An 18,962-nucleotide genomic window follows, 5' to 3' on the forward strand; every position below is an offset into this window, starting at 1 on the left:
ATGTGAATGAATATATGGGAGTGGCCACCAAGTAAGAAATCTTTGCCTTCCATATTAATGTCCATCAGAAAATAAAAAATTAAATACTTAGCCAGTCTATGTTAGCCAGTATTTTAGCAGCCACCATGCCAGTGCCATAAGCACATACATGAAGAGGCCACACTAGACTAGGTGAGGTTATGGAGCCAACTGCATGATTTCCACTTCTCAGCCTCATCTTCCAATGCCATTTCTAACTGTTCCAATTTCCAACAATGAAGACCAAAACTGTGTTCCTGGTATGGCACTATTCTTTAAGGAGACTGACTATTTGGTGACAAGTTGACTATATTGGTCCCCTATTGTCATGGAAGGAATGATTATTTATTTTCCCAAGGAATGACACTCTTCAGATTTGGATTGCCTTTCTTTCCATACACATCCACCAGCACCACTATCTAGGGTCTTATGGAGGATCTACTCCATATATCACAATAAACTTTTCAACCAGAAAACCCACTTTACATTGATAAATGTATCTGTTTAATAGTTGTATTAATACTACACTCCCCAGAAACTGCTGGACTGATAGAGAATTTGAGTGGCCTGGTGAAAGTAGAGCTGATGCATCATGAACTTCCTGCCATAAAGAGGCACCATACTCTAGGATGCATTATGTGCATTGATTCAGACATTTATATGACATTGTGCTTCAATAGGAGGAATGCATGAGTCAAGGAACCAAAGGGTAAAAGCTAGAGTTGTCCCTTGTGCCATCTTTCTAATGACCCACAGGAGCAAAATGTTTTTCCCATTCCTGCAAGGCTTGGCTTTGCACAGTGAGACTGCTTGATCCCCAAAGAAGGCATACTCTCTTCTACTACCTGGGAACTTTGGGTTCCTTGTACCCAGGTCCAGTAGACAAAAAGAGAAGCTACCATCTTGTAATGGGTAATTAGCTCTGTTCAACAGGAGGATCCTGATCAGTGGGGCTGCTGTTACAGGATGCAGGGTCAGCAAGGACAGGGAATTATAGGTATGAAACTCATATGATCCTCTTGAGTGACTTTTGGTATTCCCTTTCCTAGTGGTGACTATTGAGGTTAAGAGCAGCAACCTCAGCCTGAAAAATCTGTTGATATAAGATGGTAAGTTCCCTCAGGAAAAAGATTTTAGGTCACACCACTAATTAAGTCACCCAGACCATCAGAGGTGGTAGGTAAGGACAAAAGGGGAATTTACATTGAGTTGAGGAGGGAGAGGATTCATCCCCAAGACAAATGCAGTGAAGTGAGTGATATTGCATCTCATCTCCCTCTTCTAAATTTCATCTCAGAAAGGGAGACCCACTAGAATTCTGGATAAATTGCTTCCACATGTATAAGAAGAAGTAGTTTCATGCAGTGCAAGGAGTGGACTGTGGATGACATGGAGATAGGCCATTGTTCTAGTTTGCGAAATTGCCAAAAAGCAATATACCATAAATGAGTTGGCTTTTACAATGGGGATTTATTAACTTATAATTCAATAATATAGAGTTCTGAGTCCATGAAAATGTCTAAATAAAGGGATCAACAGGTGATGCTTTCTCCCTATAGACTGGCTACTAGTGAACCTCAGCTCCTCTGTCACATGGCCAGGCACATAGCAAAGTCTGGTAGTCTCTCCTTTCTCTCTCCCAGGTTTTGTTGTTTCCAGTCATGGGCTTCAGTGGCTTCCTCTATGCCTCTGGTTTCTCTCTGTTTTCTGTGTGCCATAAATGAGTTGGCTTTTACAATGGGGATTTATTAACTTATAATTTAATAATATAGAGTTCTGAGTCCATGAAAATGTCTAAATAAAGGGATCAACAGGTGATGCTTTCTCCCTATAGACTGGCTTCTCTGGATTTTTCAGTTAGCTTCTCTGGCTTTTCTCTCTCAACTTCTCTAGGGCTTTTTTTTTCTGTTATTTCTCTCTCTTTTTTCTTCTTATAAAGGACTCCAGTAAGAGGATTAAGACCCACCCTGAATGAGGTGGGTCACATCTCAACTTAAGTTAAGATCCTACTCACCCAAAGATCCTACTTACAATGGCTTCATACCTGCAGGAATGGACTAGCTTCAAGAATATTATTTTTGGTGGGTACATAAGGCTTCAAATTTTGCTGCCCATCTGACAGCCTACTGGTATGGATTTCTTCATGAACCCCTTAGCTTTTGAGGCAAAGTCATGCTTTTCTCAGGACAGCTCTGGTCACTGACTAAATATAGCTATTGGCAGCCGACATTGCCAGTTATACTGGAATGGTAAAAACCTTGTCAGATCTTGTTTTGGTTTGCTAAAGCTGCCAGAAGACAATACACCAAATATGGGTTGGCTTTTACAAGGGAGATTTCTTAACTTATAATTTAAAGTTCTTAAACCATGAAAATGTCCCATTCAAGGCATCAACAGGATGAAACCTTGACTCTGAAGATAGGTGACTGGCAAGCTTGGGCTTCTCTGTCACATGGGAAGGCACATGGTGGTGTCTGCTCTTCCTTCTCTCCCAGGTTTCATTGCTTTCAGCTTCTGGCTGCTCCTTCTCTCAGCTTTTCCAGGTGCTTCTCTGAACTTCATCTCTTAGCTTATGTATGTGTTTTATCCTCTTATAAAGGACTCCAGCAAGAGGCTCAAGACTCACTCCAGATGAGGCGGGCCTTATCACAATTGAAATAACCTAATCAAAATGTCCCGCCCATAGTAATTCTATGCCCACAGGAATGGATTAAAAAGACATGGTCTTTTCTGGGATGCATAATAGTTTCAAACTACCTCACATCTGCACAGGTCTCTGATGGTTCACCCGTCAAGCCCTGGTCCCCTTTTCCTCTCCCCAAGTCTTTTCCCCAATAAACCTTTTGCTCACCTAACTCCATGTAATAGTCTGGTTCATGGAGAATCCAACCTATAATACCCACTAAGATGCAAACACTGCATGTACATTATGGGTATCCACATGAACCACATTTGTTCTTCTTCCACATTCCCACAGATATTTTAACAACTGATTATCCTATACAGGTATGTTCTTTATTGTCTAACATCGAAGGTCTATTTTCCTCTGGCTATAGCCTTGACTGATACAGCATGCTCTTGAATATCCTTTTTTCCACTATATGAGTGAATTATGCTGTTGTAACCTTCCTATTTGAATGTAGTTTTTTGCATCACAAAAAACTTTACTTTGTCTGGGAAAGAATCATACTGCATAGACTACACAGTGATGGATGACACCAGCCCACATGCAGGGAAGCAAGCTGCTCATATATATAGCGGACTTCCCTTGCCTTCTTCTTTAGCATGTGTGATGGCTAATTTTATGTATCAACTTGGCTAGGTTATGTGGTCTAGTTGTCTGGTCAAACACTGGTCTAGATGTTGTTGTGCAGTTTTTTTTGTTTTTATTTATTTATGTATTTATTTGTTGATTTATAGATGGGATTAGCATCTTAAGAAAAAGAAAAAAAAGAACTGAAGGTTTGAAGAAGAAGAAGAAATTCTGCCCCATGACTCTACCTTCTATTCCTCTCTGAGTTTCCAGCCTGTTTACCTCCCCTATGAATTTTAGGCTCAAGACTGCAAACATCACTCTCACAGCAATTCACAGTTTCCCAAACTACCTACAAATCTCAGACTTGTCAGTTCCTATGCAACATGATCCAGTTCCTTTATATATATCTAATTTCCTGTTAATTCTCTTTCTCAAGAGAACCTTGACTGATACAGAATGCTCTTGAATATCCTTTTTTCCACTATATGAATGAACTATGCTCTGTTGTAACCTTCCTATTTGAATGTAGTTTTTTTGCATCACAAAGATACGTTTGGTATTTCTGGCCTCAGAATCACCTAAAGCCCTGTAGTATGGGGACAATGTTGGCCAACTGCCAATGACAAGGCAGCAATTGTCTTTCTAGTGTACTGTAATGGGCAGTTGCCTTAGGCAGCTTTCAGGTCCAAAACCCAAGAGGACTTCACCGAGTCACCTGATTTGCTTTCTACCAAAGGCCTTGGGTTGCATATGCTCTTTTATAGATCTTTCTATTATCATCTCATCAACTGAATCTTATCCTAGGGAGCTAGCTTGTAAATCTTTAATGCTTGTTTCTGCTCCTGGTCTCACTGCAATTCAGATTATGCTCTGGTGACTTTGAGAATAGGAGAAAATATGATTCCAAAATGAGAAACACGAGACCCCCAAAATCCAAATAGCCTTACTAGTCTCTGCATTTCTTGCTTATTGGCAGGTATCTCATAGGTAATAACTTAATCCTTACACTTTGAGGAAAGGTTCTGGTTGCTGCAGTCATATGGTGCCCCAGAATTTCAATGATGGTTCTGGGAGTTGAATTTTAGGTGGATTTTTCTGCTAGCCTCTATTTGCCATAATACCTTATAGGATTATTACAACAAAGTACTACAAACTGAGTGGCTTAAATACCAGAAATGTATTCTCTCACAGTTCCAAAGGCTGGAAGTCTGAAATCAAGGTGTAAGCAGGGTCACACGCCTAAGACTCTAGGGAAAGACTCCTTCCTTGCCTCTTCCAGATTCTGGTATTTGCCAGTAATCCTTGGTGTTCCTTGTCTGTAAATGTGTCACGTCATCTCTGCCTATGTATTCGCACAGACTTCTCCCCTCTGTGTTTGTCTCTGTGACTCTTCTCCTTTCTTATAAGGACGCAAGGCATATTGGAGTAAGGGCCCACCCAATTCCAGTATGACCTCATTTCAACTAATTACATCTGTAATAACCTTATTTCCCAATAAGGTCACATTCAGAGGTACTGGAAGTTTTTCTGTCTATCTATTTATTTATCTATCTATCTATCTATCTATCTATCTATCTATCTATCGACACAATTCAACCCATAGCACTCCTCTTGAGCTTCTTCATCTGTGGTGGCAATTATGATATCAATGGAGAGCACTAACTTGCTCCAAATTCTTCCTCACAAAGTTGTGGTAATATGCTGGTGAATCAAATATAATTGTGCATTTGTGAAATGCTGTATCACTTAATGTTTATTACCAATGAAGGGTAGGGGAATTAAAATAGTTTCTTTTTTTGCATGAAAAATTAGAACTCAGTGAAGTGTAACCTGGGCAATATTGCCTGTGAAATTGGTTAGCATTACCTGCCTATGGACACTTAGTACTCATTCCAATTGTGCACTTAGTTAAAAGCAACTTGCCTACTGAGAAATATTTCCAGTCATACTTTCCAAATAGATATTTCATCCCAACCTTAGTTCCATGTCTCACAATACCACCAGAGCCAGCCAGCTTCAACTCTGGGCCTTTCAGAACAGCATGCCTATCTCCTAAAGGGATTATTGTACCTTGAGTTCTCATATCTAACCATTTCAAGAAGTTTTGAATAGTATCACCAGGCTACTTCAACTAAACCATTACCAAAGAACTATAGTTTCCAGCAAAGCCTTGGGTTAAGTTAGAAGAGCCCAACATTTCCATCAATTTTGTGATTTCTTTGTTTTTACTGAGGGGGGTAAATTCTACTCCTTGTCAAGTATTTTTCATTCTGAATTGGATTTGAATTAAGTCCTGCCAAGGTTGATCAGATAGACACACATACACATACACATGCATATACACACACACATTTGCTATTATTTCTAATCTTCTTTGTGTATCATTGAGCAATTAAAGACACATACTGAGTGCATTCCACATACCAAACCGGAAAAGTCCAGTTTGAGGAAGGAATGACATAAGGATGAACTATACATGCTACTTGATTCTGTAGTTATTATTCAAGTCTTTAGAGATATCATATCCACTTACTGCTTGCACCAAAGACATACTGCCCTCCTATGGCATGCCATTTTTGTAAGGATTAAAATTGTCATGCTGTTAAGGCTTCTGATCCAGGAACATGATATATATCTTGACTTGATATCTTCAGCAAATAATTGAAAAATAAATAGGCAATATCAGGACTGTGACTAACTGCCCCCTACTCTAGGCACTACAGGAAATGACTGATCTAGACAAGACTTCATGAAAAATATGCTATTTATATTTAGTAAGGAATAATAGTGGAAAGTTTCTATTTAAAAATATTTTTTTTAGTAGATATAACTAGTCTGCCTAGACTGTTTATTGTAAACAAACTTGGATTTTATGGATTTATGTGTCCTAGTGTGTGAGGAAGAGACAATTAGAGAGTTGAATCTAATGGATTCTGATTCCTCCAAAATGAAATGCTATGCCTGTTCCTGGTGATTTTTGTATCCTTTGAATCATTAACAAACTTCGGTATTGCATATATGCTATGTTTGGAGAGGTTCTACTTTGAAAATTCAAGGCTTTTGTTAATAGGGTAACACATTCATTTGTACCTGTGCCAGTTTGTATATATTCTGTCCCCCAGAAGAAGCCATATTCTTTGATGCAACCTTGTGGGAGCAGATACATTAGTGTTGATTAGGTTGGAACCTATTGGTTCAGTGTTTCCATGGAGATGTGACTCAATCGACTATGGGTGAGGCCTTTCATTGGATTTTTTTCTGTGGTGGTGTTGTCCCACTAATGATGACAGTGGGGACATTGGAAACCTGGATTCTGCTGAGTTTTTGCTAGATATACCTGTAGTGGTCTGTCCTGAGGAAACATTCCCTCCACCTCCAGCCTGCACTTAGGAAAGAGCCACCCAATCTCCAGTGTTCCCTGAGGAGACAGCTATTTGATCTCCAACCTGCCTTAAGGAAACAGCATCCTGACCTCCAGTCAGCCCTGCAGAGTCTACCATTGAACCTCCATCTAAAGTAATTAACTTTCATTGCCTGCTAAGCTTGTAATCACATCCACTAGATAAATAGCTCTCACTCCTCTTTCTGGAGTGATTAATCCTGTTTCACCAGATGAAACTGCAACAGAATATCCTGAGGTAATGGGCTTGAAGGATATTTCTAATTCTTGTCATGGCCCATCCCCCCTACTGCTATTTTTTTCAAGACCTATAACTAAATCCCAACAAGCCCCAGAAAGTGAGATACAAAGTGGGACCAAAGAGGAAGTACACTTTACTCCAATGGAACTGCATAAGTTTTCCGACTTACATAGGCAGAAATCAGGGAAATATGTGTGGGAATGGATATTAAGGGTGTGGGATAATGGTGGAAGGAATATAAAGTTGAAATAGGCAGAATTTATTGATAAGGGCCCACAAAGCAGAGATTCTGCATTCAATGTTGTAGCTCAAGGAGTTAGAAAGATCACTAACAGTTTGTTTTGGTGGTTGGCTGAAACATGAATCCAAAGCTGGCTGATTTTACCTGAGATTGAAATGCCAGAACTGCCCTGGTATTATGTAGAGGAGGGGATCCAAATGCTTAGAGAGATTGGAAGGTTAGAGTGGATTATTCATGGAAGACCTGCTCATACACCACATGAATGTCCAGAGGATATACCTTTACCAGGACTGTGAGGAATAAATTGTGAGACTTGCTCCATCATTCCTGAAGGGCTCTTTAGTTGCCCTTTTTCGTTCTGTTATTGTTCCAGTTTGCTAATGCTGCCATTATGCAAAACACCAGAATTGGATTGGCTTTTATGAAGGGAATATGTTCTGTTACAAAGTTACAATTCTAAGGCCATAAAGTGTCCAGAATAAGGCATCAACAAGATGATATCTTCACTGAAGAATGGCTGATAGAATCTATTCCAGTTTGCTAGAGCTGTTATGCAAAATACCAGAAATGGATTGGCTTTTACAAAGGGGATTTATTAGGTTACAGGTTTATAGTTCTAGGGCCATAAAAGTGTCCATACTAAGGTATCAAAAAGAGGATTATTTTTTTTTAATTCAGTTTTATTGAAATATATTCACATACCATACAATCATCCATGGTATACAAACAACTGTTCACAGTATGATCATATAGTTATGCATTCGTTGCCACAATCTATTTCTGAACATTTTCCTTAGATCAGAAAGAATCAGAATAAGAATAAAAAATAAAATTAAAAAAAGAACACCCAAACCATCCCCCCATCCCACCCTATTTATCATTTAGTTTTTGTCCCCATTTTTCTACTCATCCATCCATACACTAGATAAAGGGGTGTGATCCACAAGTTTTTCACAATCACACTGTCACCACTTGTAGTCTACATTATTATACAATCATCTTCAGGAGTCCAGACTACTGGGGTGGAGTTTGGCAGTTTCAGGCATTTACTTCTAGCTATTCCAATACATTAAAACCTAAAAGCTATTATCTATATAGTGCATAAGAATGTCCACCAGAATGACCTCTTGACTCCATTTGAAATCAAAAAGAGGATACGTTTGATTGAAGAATGGTCAATGGAATCTGGAACACCTATGTCAGCTGGGAAGGCACATGGCTTCTGTCTGCTGGTCCTTTGCTCCTGAGTTGTATTTCAGAATGGCTTTCTCCCAAATGTCTCTGAGTTACTCTTAGCTCCACTCTCTCAGCTCCTGTGTGACCTTGCTTCTTTCCCCAAGGATGTTTCTCTCTAAGCATCTGGGGGCCATCTCTTAGCTTCTCTGGGGCCAACTCTGGGTTTCTCTGGGGCCAACTCTGGGCTTCGCTTCTTAGCTTAGCATCTCAAAATGTCCTTCTGTCCACATCTCTGTGCATCTCAACCTGTCTCCTAGAGGACCCCAGTGATAAAATTAAGATGCACCCTGAATGGGTGTGTCCACACTTCCATGGAGATAATTTAATCAAAGGTATCACCCACAGTTGGGTGAGTCACATCTCCATGGAAACAATCTATCAAGAGGTTATACACAGCAAGATTTGGTTAAAAGACCTTGACTTTTGTGGGGTCCATGATATATAAAAACCAGCACATTCCACCCCCTGGTCCCCAAAAAGACATGCTCTTTCAAAATGCAAAAGTACATTCGTTGCATCACAGTATAGATAAGTGCAAAGTCTTATCAAAATGGAGTGGTTTGTCCTAAGGTAATATTGTCCTCTGGTTGTGGATCTGTGAAACTCAAAACAGGTTATCTCTTCCCAATATACAAAGGAAAGACAGTCATAGGATAAATTTTCACATTGCCATAGGGAGAAATTGGGAGGAAGTCAGTGTTCATGGGACCAAAACAGTTCCTAAAACCCACAGGGAAAACTTCATTAGATTTTAACGTGAGAGTCTTTTATGGAATGACATTTTATACTTAGTGAGTGTCCTACCCTTTCCAAGCACTTATGCAGTGACCATTTTCTCTCCAAATGCTGGTGTGATTGCTCCAACATATCCACATGTTGGAGAGACCACCTTCTTCTCAGCCCCATCTTCCTTAAGCACTTGGGTGCCACCCAAACTCTGCATCTCAAGGACAAAGTCTCTCCCCTCTCTGAGCAATGGGGTGATGGCCAAGTTTTCCCCAAATCCCATGGAATATTTTCTGCCCTCACTGAAGTCTGAAGCAGCAGCACTCTTCAAGAGCATCAAAACAGAAGGCCCACCCTCTGCCTCCAGGGCAAACTCACCCTTTCCACATGCATGGGTTGTTCTGATCTTCTTGACAGATTTCTTGGCTCCAGTCCTTGGCTTCCATGGTTCTGTCTTCTCTGAAGAAATTTTTTCTTTCAGTCTGTCCCTTTGCCATCACTTTTAGTCTAGACTGGCAGTGGTTCTATTTATACAGATCTCAAAAAATAATTGTTTTCTTGGCATGCTGCATATAGGGGTGAAAACAATCAGACATTGAGGCTTTTCAGAAATCCTTTCAAGATAACTCCATCTCCACTTCTGGCTTGTAGTGAAATGGTGGTTGGGTTTTATATTTCACTAAGTCCTCATGTGGGGCATCTGTAGTCTCACATTCTGTAAGCCCAGAATCTTCTATACAATCAATTTCTATTTCTTTGTACCCAAGAATTCAGTTCTCAGTTGTTCTAGTTTGCTAATGCTTCCAGAATGCAAAACCCCAGAAATGGATTGGCTTTTATAAAAAGGGGGTTATTTGGTTACAAAGTTACAGTCTTAAAGCCATAAATTGTCCATCAACAAAGGGTACCTTCACTGGAGGATGGCCAATGGTGTCCAGAAAATCTCTGTTAGCTGGGAAGGCATATGGCTGGCATCTGCTACAAAGTTCTGTTTTCAAAATGGCTTTCTCCCAGGATATTCCTCTCTAGGCTGCAGCTTCTCTCCAAAATGTCACCCTCAGTTGCTCTTGGGGCATTTGTCTTCTCTTAGCTTCTCCAAAGCAAAGTCTGCTTTCAATGGCCATCTTCAAACTGTCTCTCATCTGCAGCTATTCTCTCAGCTCCTGTGCACTCTTCAAAGTGTCCCTCTTGGCTGTAGCAAGCTTGTTTCTTCTGTCTGAGCTTATATAGTGCCCCAGTGAACTAATCAAGGCCCACGTTGAATGGGTGGGGCCACACCTCCATGGAAATTTTCCAGAGTTATCACCCACAGTTGGGTGGGGCACATGTCCATGGAGACAACCTAATCTAAACATTCCAACTTTATCCCCACTAATATATCTGCCTCACAAGGTTGCCTCAAAGAAAATGGCTTTTTCTGGGGGACATATACATTCAATCTGGTGCATCAGCTTATCTCTTTCTTCTTGCATTTTACTATAACCTGCAAGGAGAATCCAGGCAGCATTTTCCATATTTAGTTTGGAGATCTCTTCACCTAAGTATCCCAACTTGTTGCTTTCAAATTCTGCCTTCCATCCAACACCAGAACTCAATTTTGCCAAATTCTCTGCCACTTTAAAACAAAGATCATCTTCTTCCAGTTGGCAGTGACATATTCATCATTTTTATGTAAGAACTCATCATAAGTATCCTTAGAGTCTATATTTCTACCAACACTCTCTTGAAAGCAATCTAGGCCTTTTCTATCAAGTGCATCACAATTCTTCCAGAATCACCCCCTTATTTCTTTAAACACATTGTTCCAATATGTGTGGTATTTGCAAACACAGCAGGACCCCAATTCTCTGGTACAAAATCTGTTCTGGTTTGCTAATGCTGCCATTATGCAAAATACCAGAAATAGATTGGCTTTTACAAAGGGGATTTATTAGTTTACAAAGTTATAGTTCTACATTCATAGATGTGTCCTCACTAAGGCATCAACAAGATAACTTCACTGAAGTACGGTTGATGAAATCTATTCCATTTTTTAGAGCTTTCTTTTTGCAAAATACCAGAAATGAATTAGCTTTTATAAAGGAGATTTATTAGATTATAAATTTGCAGTTCTAGGGTCATAAATGTGTCCATACTAAGGCATCAAAAAGTGGATACCTTCACTGACAAATGGCCAGTGACATTTGGAACACTTCTGTCAGCTGGGAAGGCTTTTTGCTGGCATCTGCTGTTCCTTTGCTCCAGAATTCTGTTTCAAAATGGCTTTCTCCAAAATGTCTCTAGGGTTCTCATAGATCCTCTCTCTCAGCTCTGGTGCATCCTTGCTTTTCTCCCAGGATGTTTCTCTCTAAGCATCTGAGGGTCCTCTCTTAGCTTCTACAGGGTTAACTCTGGCTTCACTTCCTACCTTAGCATCTCCATATATCTCTTACAGGACTCCAATGATCTATAAGACCTACCTTGAATGGGCAGAGCCACACCTTCATGGAGATAATTTAATCAAAATTATCACCCACAGTTGGGTGAGTCACATCTCCATGGAAACACTCAAGAGATTAAACTCAACAAGAAGTTAAAAGATCATGATTTTCTGGGGGCCTTAATATATCAAAACTGGCACAGTCAGATATTACTGTGGGAACCACTGCCACTGAGCTGGAATCATTAAAAACAATGGGACTACTTGGAACCCGAGTTGGCAGAAGCCACATGGCAGCAATTAATCATCAGAGACAAGGTGGACATGACTACAATATTAGCAGTCTCAAAGCATCAGTGAAAATAATATGACTCACAAAGACTTATGGCATTGGTTCATAGATGATGGAGTATGTAGAAATAAAATATGTAGATGGTCAGTCTACTTAATACTTGTTTGATCTTTATAAGCAGAATTATTGGTCAAGTGAACAAAAATCTCACATGAATTACAAAAACAGAGTCACAGCCCCTTGGCCAATTCCCAGACATGAGAAAGTTTATAGATTCAGAGTCTCTTGAATGAGGTGAAGGCTGGGTATGCTTTGGGAGGGACCTTGTTATACTGTCAAAGATTTATACTGTTAATCTTCCTCCCAGCCTTCCCCAAAATGACCTCTGGCCTTTTACCATGCTAATTGTGCTTTTGAGAAATGGAAATGATCGGATATTTGGGGGATTATTAGACTTTGGCTCAGAAGTGATATTAATTTAGGAGACCCAAAACAACTTTGTTCCATCAGTCAGAGTACAGGCTTATGGAGGTGAGGTTATCAATGGAGTTTTAGCACAGGTCTGTCTCACAGTGGGTCCAGAAGTTCCCCAGACATATTTTGTGGTTATTTCTCAAGTTCCACAATGCATAATTGGAAAGACATACTCAGCAACTGGCAGAATCCCCACGTTGGTTCCCTGCCTTGGGAGAGAGGATTATTATGGAAGGAAAGGCCAAGCAGAAGCCATTAGAACTTCCTCTTCCTAGCAAAATAGTATATCAGAAACAATACTGCATTCCTGGAGGTGTGCAAAGATTAATTCCACTCTTAAAGATTTGAAGGATGCAGCAGTATTAATTCCCACCATATCCCCTTTAAACTCTTGTATTTGGTCTGTGCAAAAAACAAATGGGTCTTGGAAGATGTTCTGGTTTGCTGATGCTGCCATTATGCAAAATACAAGAAATGGATTGACTTTTATAAAGGGGATTAATTTGGTTACAAAGTTATAGTTTGAAGGCCATGAAAATGTCCAAATGAAGGCATCAACACAAGTATACCTTCACTGAAGAAAGGCAGCTGGCATCCGGAAAACTTCTGTTAGATGGGAAAGCATATGGCTGGTGTTTACTGATCTGAGGTTGTGTTCCAGTTCCATTCTCAGCTCCTGTGTGTTCTTCAAAGTGTCTCTCTTGACTGTAGCTGCTCTGAGGCCTTTCTGTTTATGCACTTTTATAGGGCTCCAGTGAACTAATCAAGACCCACTCTGAATGGGAAGGGCCACACCTCAATGGAAAGAATCTAATCAAAGATATTACCCACAGTTGGGTGGATCACATCTCCATGAAAACAGCCTAATCCAAAATTCCAACCTAATCAACACTAATATGTTGGCCCCCAAAAGATTGCATTAAAGAATATGGCATTTGGGGGGACATAATACATCCAAACTGGCACAGAGGATGATAGTAGATTATCATAAACTTGACCAGGTGGTGACTTCAATTGCTGCTGCTGTTCCAGATGTGGTATCATTGTTTCAGCAAATCAACACATTCCCTGGTACCTGATATGCAGCTATTGATATGGCAATTGTTTTTTCCTCAATAACTGGTAGTAAAGACCACCAAAAACAGTTTGATTTCAGCTGTCAAGGCCAGCAGTATACTTTCACTGTCCTACCTCAGATGTATATCAACTCTCCAGCCCTATGTAATAATCTTGTCTGCATCAACTTGATTGTTTCTCCCTACCACAAGACATCACTCTGGTCCATTATATTGATATCATGTTGATTGGACCTACTGAGCAGTATATAGCAACTACTGTATTCTTATTGGTAAGGCATTTATATGTCAGAGGATGGGAGATAAGTCCAACAAAAATAGAGGGGCCTTCCCCTTCAGTAAAATTTCTAGGTGTTCAGTGGTGTGGGGCATGTCAAAAAATACCTTCTAAGGTGAGGGATAAGTTATTGCATCTGGCCCCTCCTATGACCAAAAATGAGGTACAATATTTAGTTGGCCTCTTTGGATTTTGAAGACAAAATATTCCTCATTTGGGTGTGCTACTCTGGCCCAATTACCAAATGACCAGAAATGTTTCTAGTTTTGAGTGGGGACCAGAACAAGAGGAGGCCCTGTAACTGGTAAAGACTGCTGTGCAAGCCATTTAGACTATATGATCCAGCTGATCCAATGGTGCTAGAAGTCTCAGTGGCAACTAGTGGATGTTTGAAGACTTTGGCGTGCTCATATAGGAAAACCATAATGTGGGCCCTTAGGATTTTAGAGTAAATCTTTCTAATCCTCTGCTGATAATGATCCTCCTTTTGAGAAACAGCTTTTGTCCTGCTATTGGGCCTTAATAGAGAGGCCATGGGCCTCCAAGTTACCATGAGACCTGAGTTACCCATAATGAACTGTGTGTTATCTGGCCCACCAAGCCATAAATTTGGGCATGCACAGAAGCACTCTGTAATAAAATGGAAATGGTATGTGTGAGATAGGGCTCAAGCAGGTCCTGAAGGCACAAAAGCTACATGAGGAAGTGGCCCAAATGCCCATGGCCCCTGTGCCAGTTTGGATGCATTATGTCCCCCCAAATGCCATGTTCTTTGATGACATCTTCTGGGGTCAGATATATTTCATCTTGATTAGGTTGGGTTGTTTCCATGGAGATAAGACTCACCCAAATGTAGGTGATAATTCTGATTGCATTATTTCCATGGATGTGTGGCCCTGCCCATGGAGCATGAGTCTTAATTAAATCATGGGAACCACATAAGAGCTCAGACAGGAGCTCAGTGCCGTAGCTGGGAGAGACATTTTGAAGATGGCCTTTGAAAACTGAAGCTGACATTTTTGAGAATGCCATTTTGAAATGCAACCTGAGACCAAGCAGATGCCAGCCACGTGCCTTCCAAGGTAACATAGGTTTTTCAGATGCCAATGGCCTTTCTCCAGTGAAGATACCCTATTGTTGATGCCTTACCTTGGAATCTTTATGTCCTTAAGCCTGTAACTTTGTAACCAAATAAACCCACTTTATGAAAGCCAATCCATTTCTGGTGTTTTGCAAAATGCCAGCATTAGCAAATCAGAACAGCCCCCATTCCTGCCATGTTCCCTTCTCTTCAAGCCCAGAGTTATGGTTTCTTTGGGAGTTCCTAACAACCAGTTGACTGAGGAAGAGAAAACTCAGCCCTGGTTTACAGATGGTCCTGTGTGATATGCAAAGTAATACCTGAAAGTGGACAGCTGCAGTACTGCAAACCCTTTTGTTATGTCCCTGAAGGAGAGTGGTAAGGGAATATCCTCCCAGTGGGAGGAACTTCAAACCATGTGCTTGGTTCATTTTGCCTGGAAGGAGAACTGGACAGAGGTGTGTTTTTACAATGATTTATAGACTGTTGATAATGGTTTGGCTTGATGATCAGGAATTTGAGAGGAGTGTGATTGGAAAATTGGTGACAAAGAGGTCTGTAGGAGAGGTATGTGGATAGACATTTCTGAGTTGGCAAAAAAAAATGAAGATATGTGCGTCCCATGTGAATGCCCACTACAGGGTGATTTTGGCAGAGGAAGGTTTTAATAATCAAGTGGATAGGATGACCTGATCTGTGTCACTCCTATCCCTAGCCACTCTTCTCATTGCCCAATGAGTTCATGAAAAAGTGGTCATGATGGTAGGGATAGAGGTTATGAATGGAATCAACAACATGGACTTCCACTCACCAAGGCTGGCCTGGCTACAGCCACTGTTGAGTGCCCAGTCTGCCCGCAGCAGAGAACCACACTCAGTCCCTGATAATGCACCATTCCCTAAGGTGATCAGCCTGCTACCTGGTGGCAGGTTGATTACTGTTCTGGTTTGCTCATGCTTCCATAATGCAGAACACCAGAAATGGATTTGCTTTTATTATGTGAGTTTATTTGTTTACAAAGTTACAGTCTTAAGGCAATAAAAGTGTACAAGCTAAGGCATCAACAAGAGGTACCTTCATAGAGGAATGGCCAATGGCATCTGGAACACCTCTGTTGACTGGGAAGCTCATGGCTAGTGTCTTCTTCCTTTACTCCCAGGTTGTGTTTCAAAATGGCTTCTCCAAAGACACTTCTTTCTAGGTGTCTGGGCATGTTCTCTTAGTTCCTCCCAGGCAAATTCTGGAGTAGCAAAAGCCTACTTTCAATGGCCATCTTCAAAATGTCTCGCTTGGCTGCAGCCAACATCAGGGGTCCACACTCTAAACATGTCTAAGCCTCAGCAATAGCAAGTGTCTAGGCCTGTGTGGCTCTCCCTTAAAGTGCTGCAGTGAGTAAAGGCAGACTCACATGGAATGAGTGGGGCCACACCTCCATGGAAATAATCTAATCAAAGGTATTACACACAGTTGTGTGAGTCACATCTCCAAGGTAACAACCTAATATGAGGGTTCCAATCTAATACACTAATATGTCCTTCCCCACAAGATTGCATCATAGAACATGGTGCTTTGGGGGACATAATACATCCAAACCAGCACAATTACCTTGGACCACTTCCACCATGGAAAGGGCAGTGATTTGCTCTAACTGAAATACACATACTCTGGATACGGGCTTGCCTTTCCTGCATGCAATGCTTCTGTCAAAACTATTATCCATGAACTTATGATATGCTTTATCCAACATCATGCTATTCCTTACAGCATTGCTTCTGATCAAGGAAACCAGTTCACACAAATGAAGTGTGGGAATGAGCACAGGTCCATGGAATTCTCTGGTCTTATCGTGTTTCACATTATCAAGAGGCATCTGGATCAATAGGCCAATGGAATGTCCTTTTGAAGACACAGTTACAGGTCCAACTAAGTGGCAATACCTTGCAGGGGTGGGGGAGTGTTCTCCAGGAGGCTGTGTATGCTCTGAATCAGCATCCATTCTATGGTGCTGTTTCTCCCATAGTCAGGATACATGGGTTCAGGAATCAAGGGGTAGAAAATGGAGTGGCTCCACTCACTATCACCCCTAGTGATCCCTAGGAAATTTTTGCTTCCTGTACCTGCAACCTTAAGCTCTGCTTGTCTACAAGTCTTTGTTCCAAAAAGAGAATTGCTTTCATCAGGAAACACAATAATTCCATTGAACTGCAAGTTAAGACTGCCACCTGTCCATTTTGAGCTATTCATGCCTCTGAACCAATAGGCAAGGAAGGAAATTACTGTACTGGCTGGGGTGATTGATCCTGACTATCAAGAGGACATAGGACTGCAACTACATTATGGAGGAAAGAAGTTTTCCTGGAATACATAAGATCCCCTAGGGCATCATGTAGTATCCCCAGGCTCTGTGATTTAATGGAAAACCTCAACAACCCAATCCAAGCAGGACTACTAGTGGCCCAGAAACTTCAAGAATGAAACCTTGGGTCACTGCACCAGGTAAAAGAACAATGGCCAGCTGAAGTGCTTGCTGAGGGTAAAGGGAACACAGAATGAGTAATGGAAGAAGGCAATGATAAATATGAACAACCATATGACCAGCGACAGAGGTGAGGACTGTGATGGTGTTTTAGTTTGCTAATGCTGCGGAATGCAAAACACCAGAGATGGATTGACTTTTATAAAAAGGGGGTTTATTTGGCTACACAGTTACAGTTTTAAGGCCACAAAGCATCCAAAGTAACACACCAGCAATAGGGTAAGGCCATAAAGTGTCCAAGGTAACACACCAACAATCGGGTACCTTCACCGGAGGATGGCCAATGGCGTCCGGAAAACCTCTGTTAACTGAGAAGGCATGTGGCTGGTGTCTGCTCCAAAGTTCTGGTTTCAAAATGGCTTTCTCCCAGGGCGTTCCTCTCTAGCAAGCTTGCTCCTCTTCAAACGTCACTCACAGCTGCACTCCTTCCAGTCTCTTTGAGTCAGCATGTTTTATATGGCTCCACTGATCAAGGCCCACCCTGAATGGGTGGGGTCACGCCTCCATGGGAGTATCCCACCAAAGTCACCACCCACAGCTGGGTGGGGCACATTCCAAGCAAATATAACCAGCACCAAAACATCTGTCCCACAAGAACACAAAGATAATGGCATTTGGGGAACACAATACATTCAAACTGGCACAGATGGTATGAATATTTTCTCCTCATTTTGTTATGAGTATGTTCTTTTTTCTACATAAAGCAAATATCTCTGCTTTGTCTTCTCTTATCCCCTTATCATATGACATAAGTTGTATTTTTCAGTTTGTAGTGTTTAAGCTACAGGATATCAAGTATAAGAGTGACTATTATCCAAAGGCTTTCACCATATTCTGGAGAAATTTAGTGCATTTCCAATTGTTTGCAGGACTGCTGAGAATTGTTAGGTAAAACATATATCTGCTATTGTGTTCTATTTTAGATATTATGTATGGTTTAAAGTGATGTGTATAGCTGCCAAGTTGACAATGGGTGGACTGTGTTGGTTGGGTTCATGTGTAAACTTGGCCACATGATGGTGCCCTGATGTCTAACCAGGCAAGAATTGGCCTAACCATTACTGCAAGTATATTTCATGGCTGGTTAAAAAAACATAAATCTGTTTTATTAAATCATCAGTCAATTGATTGCATCTGTGGCTGATTACATCTGTGATCAACTATGGGAGTGTCTTCCACAATGAGAAAATACAATCATTTGGATTTAATCCAACTAGTTGAAGAATTTTAAGGGAGAAGAAAGAAGTTTCACTTCCTCAGCCAGCAGACTCTCCTGGGGAGTTCATCAGAGACTTTCATCACAGTTGCCAGCACATGGCCTCCCCTGAAGAATTTGGACTCATGCTTCTTTACAGTTGTGTAAAATACTATTATAAATCTCATATTTACAGATATCTCCTGTTGGTTATGTTTCCATAGAGTGTGGAGACATGGAAGTTTCCCTGGCTTGATAGGTTATACAGTGGGACCACTTCTTAGGCTTAGAAACCTGAAGGCAGGCACCAGGCTGGGAAAAGGCCAAAGCTTCGCAAGCCTGAAGGCAGGCAGCAATTTAGATAAGGGTATCGTCACCGGGCTCCTTCCATGCTCCTGTCTCCTGCTCCTGCTGTCTCCTGTCTAGCCCAAAAGACATTGTCCCTTGAGATCAAAGACATACAATAACACCTTATGGCTTTAGAAAAAATGTAC

General features: G+C 41.0%; 1 pseudogene; it reads left to right on the plus strand.

Annotated features, from left to right (window-relative positions):
- Positions 1 to 254: 254 nt before the first annotated feature.
- Positions 255 to 16,868, plus strand: LOC119505872 (annotated as a pseudogene).
- Positions 16,869 to 18,962: the final 2,094 nt, after the last annotated feature.

This window comes from Choloepus didactylus, chromosome 1 (genome assembly GCF_015220235.1).
Source record: "Choloepus didactylus isolate mChoDid1 chromosome 1, mChoDid1.pri, whole genome shotgun sequence".
Classification (NCBI taxonomy): domain Eukaryota; kingdom Metazoa; phylum Chordata; class Mammalia; order Pilosa; family Megalonychidae; genus Choloepus; species Choloepus didactylus.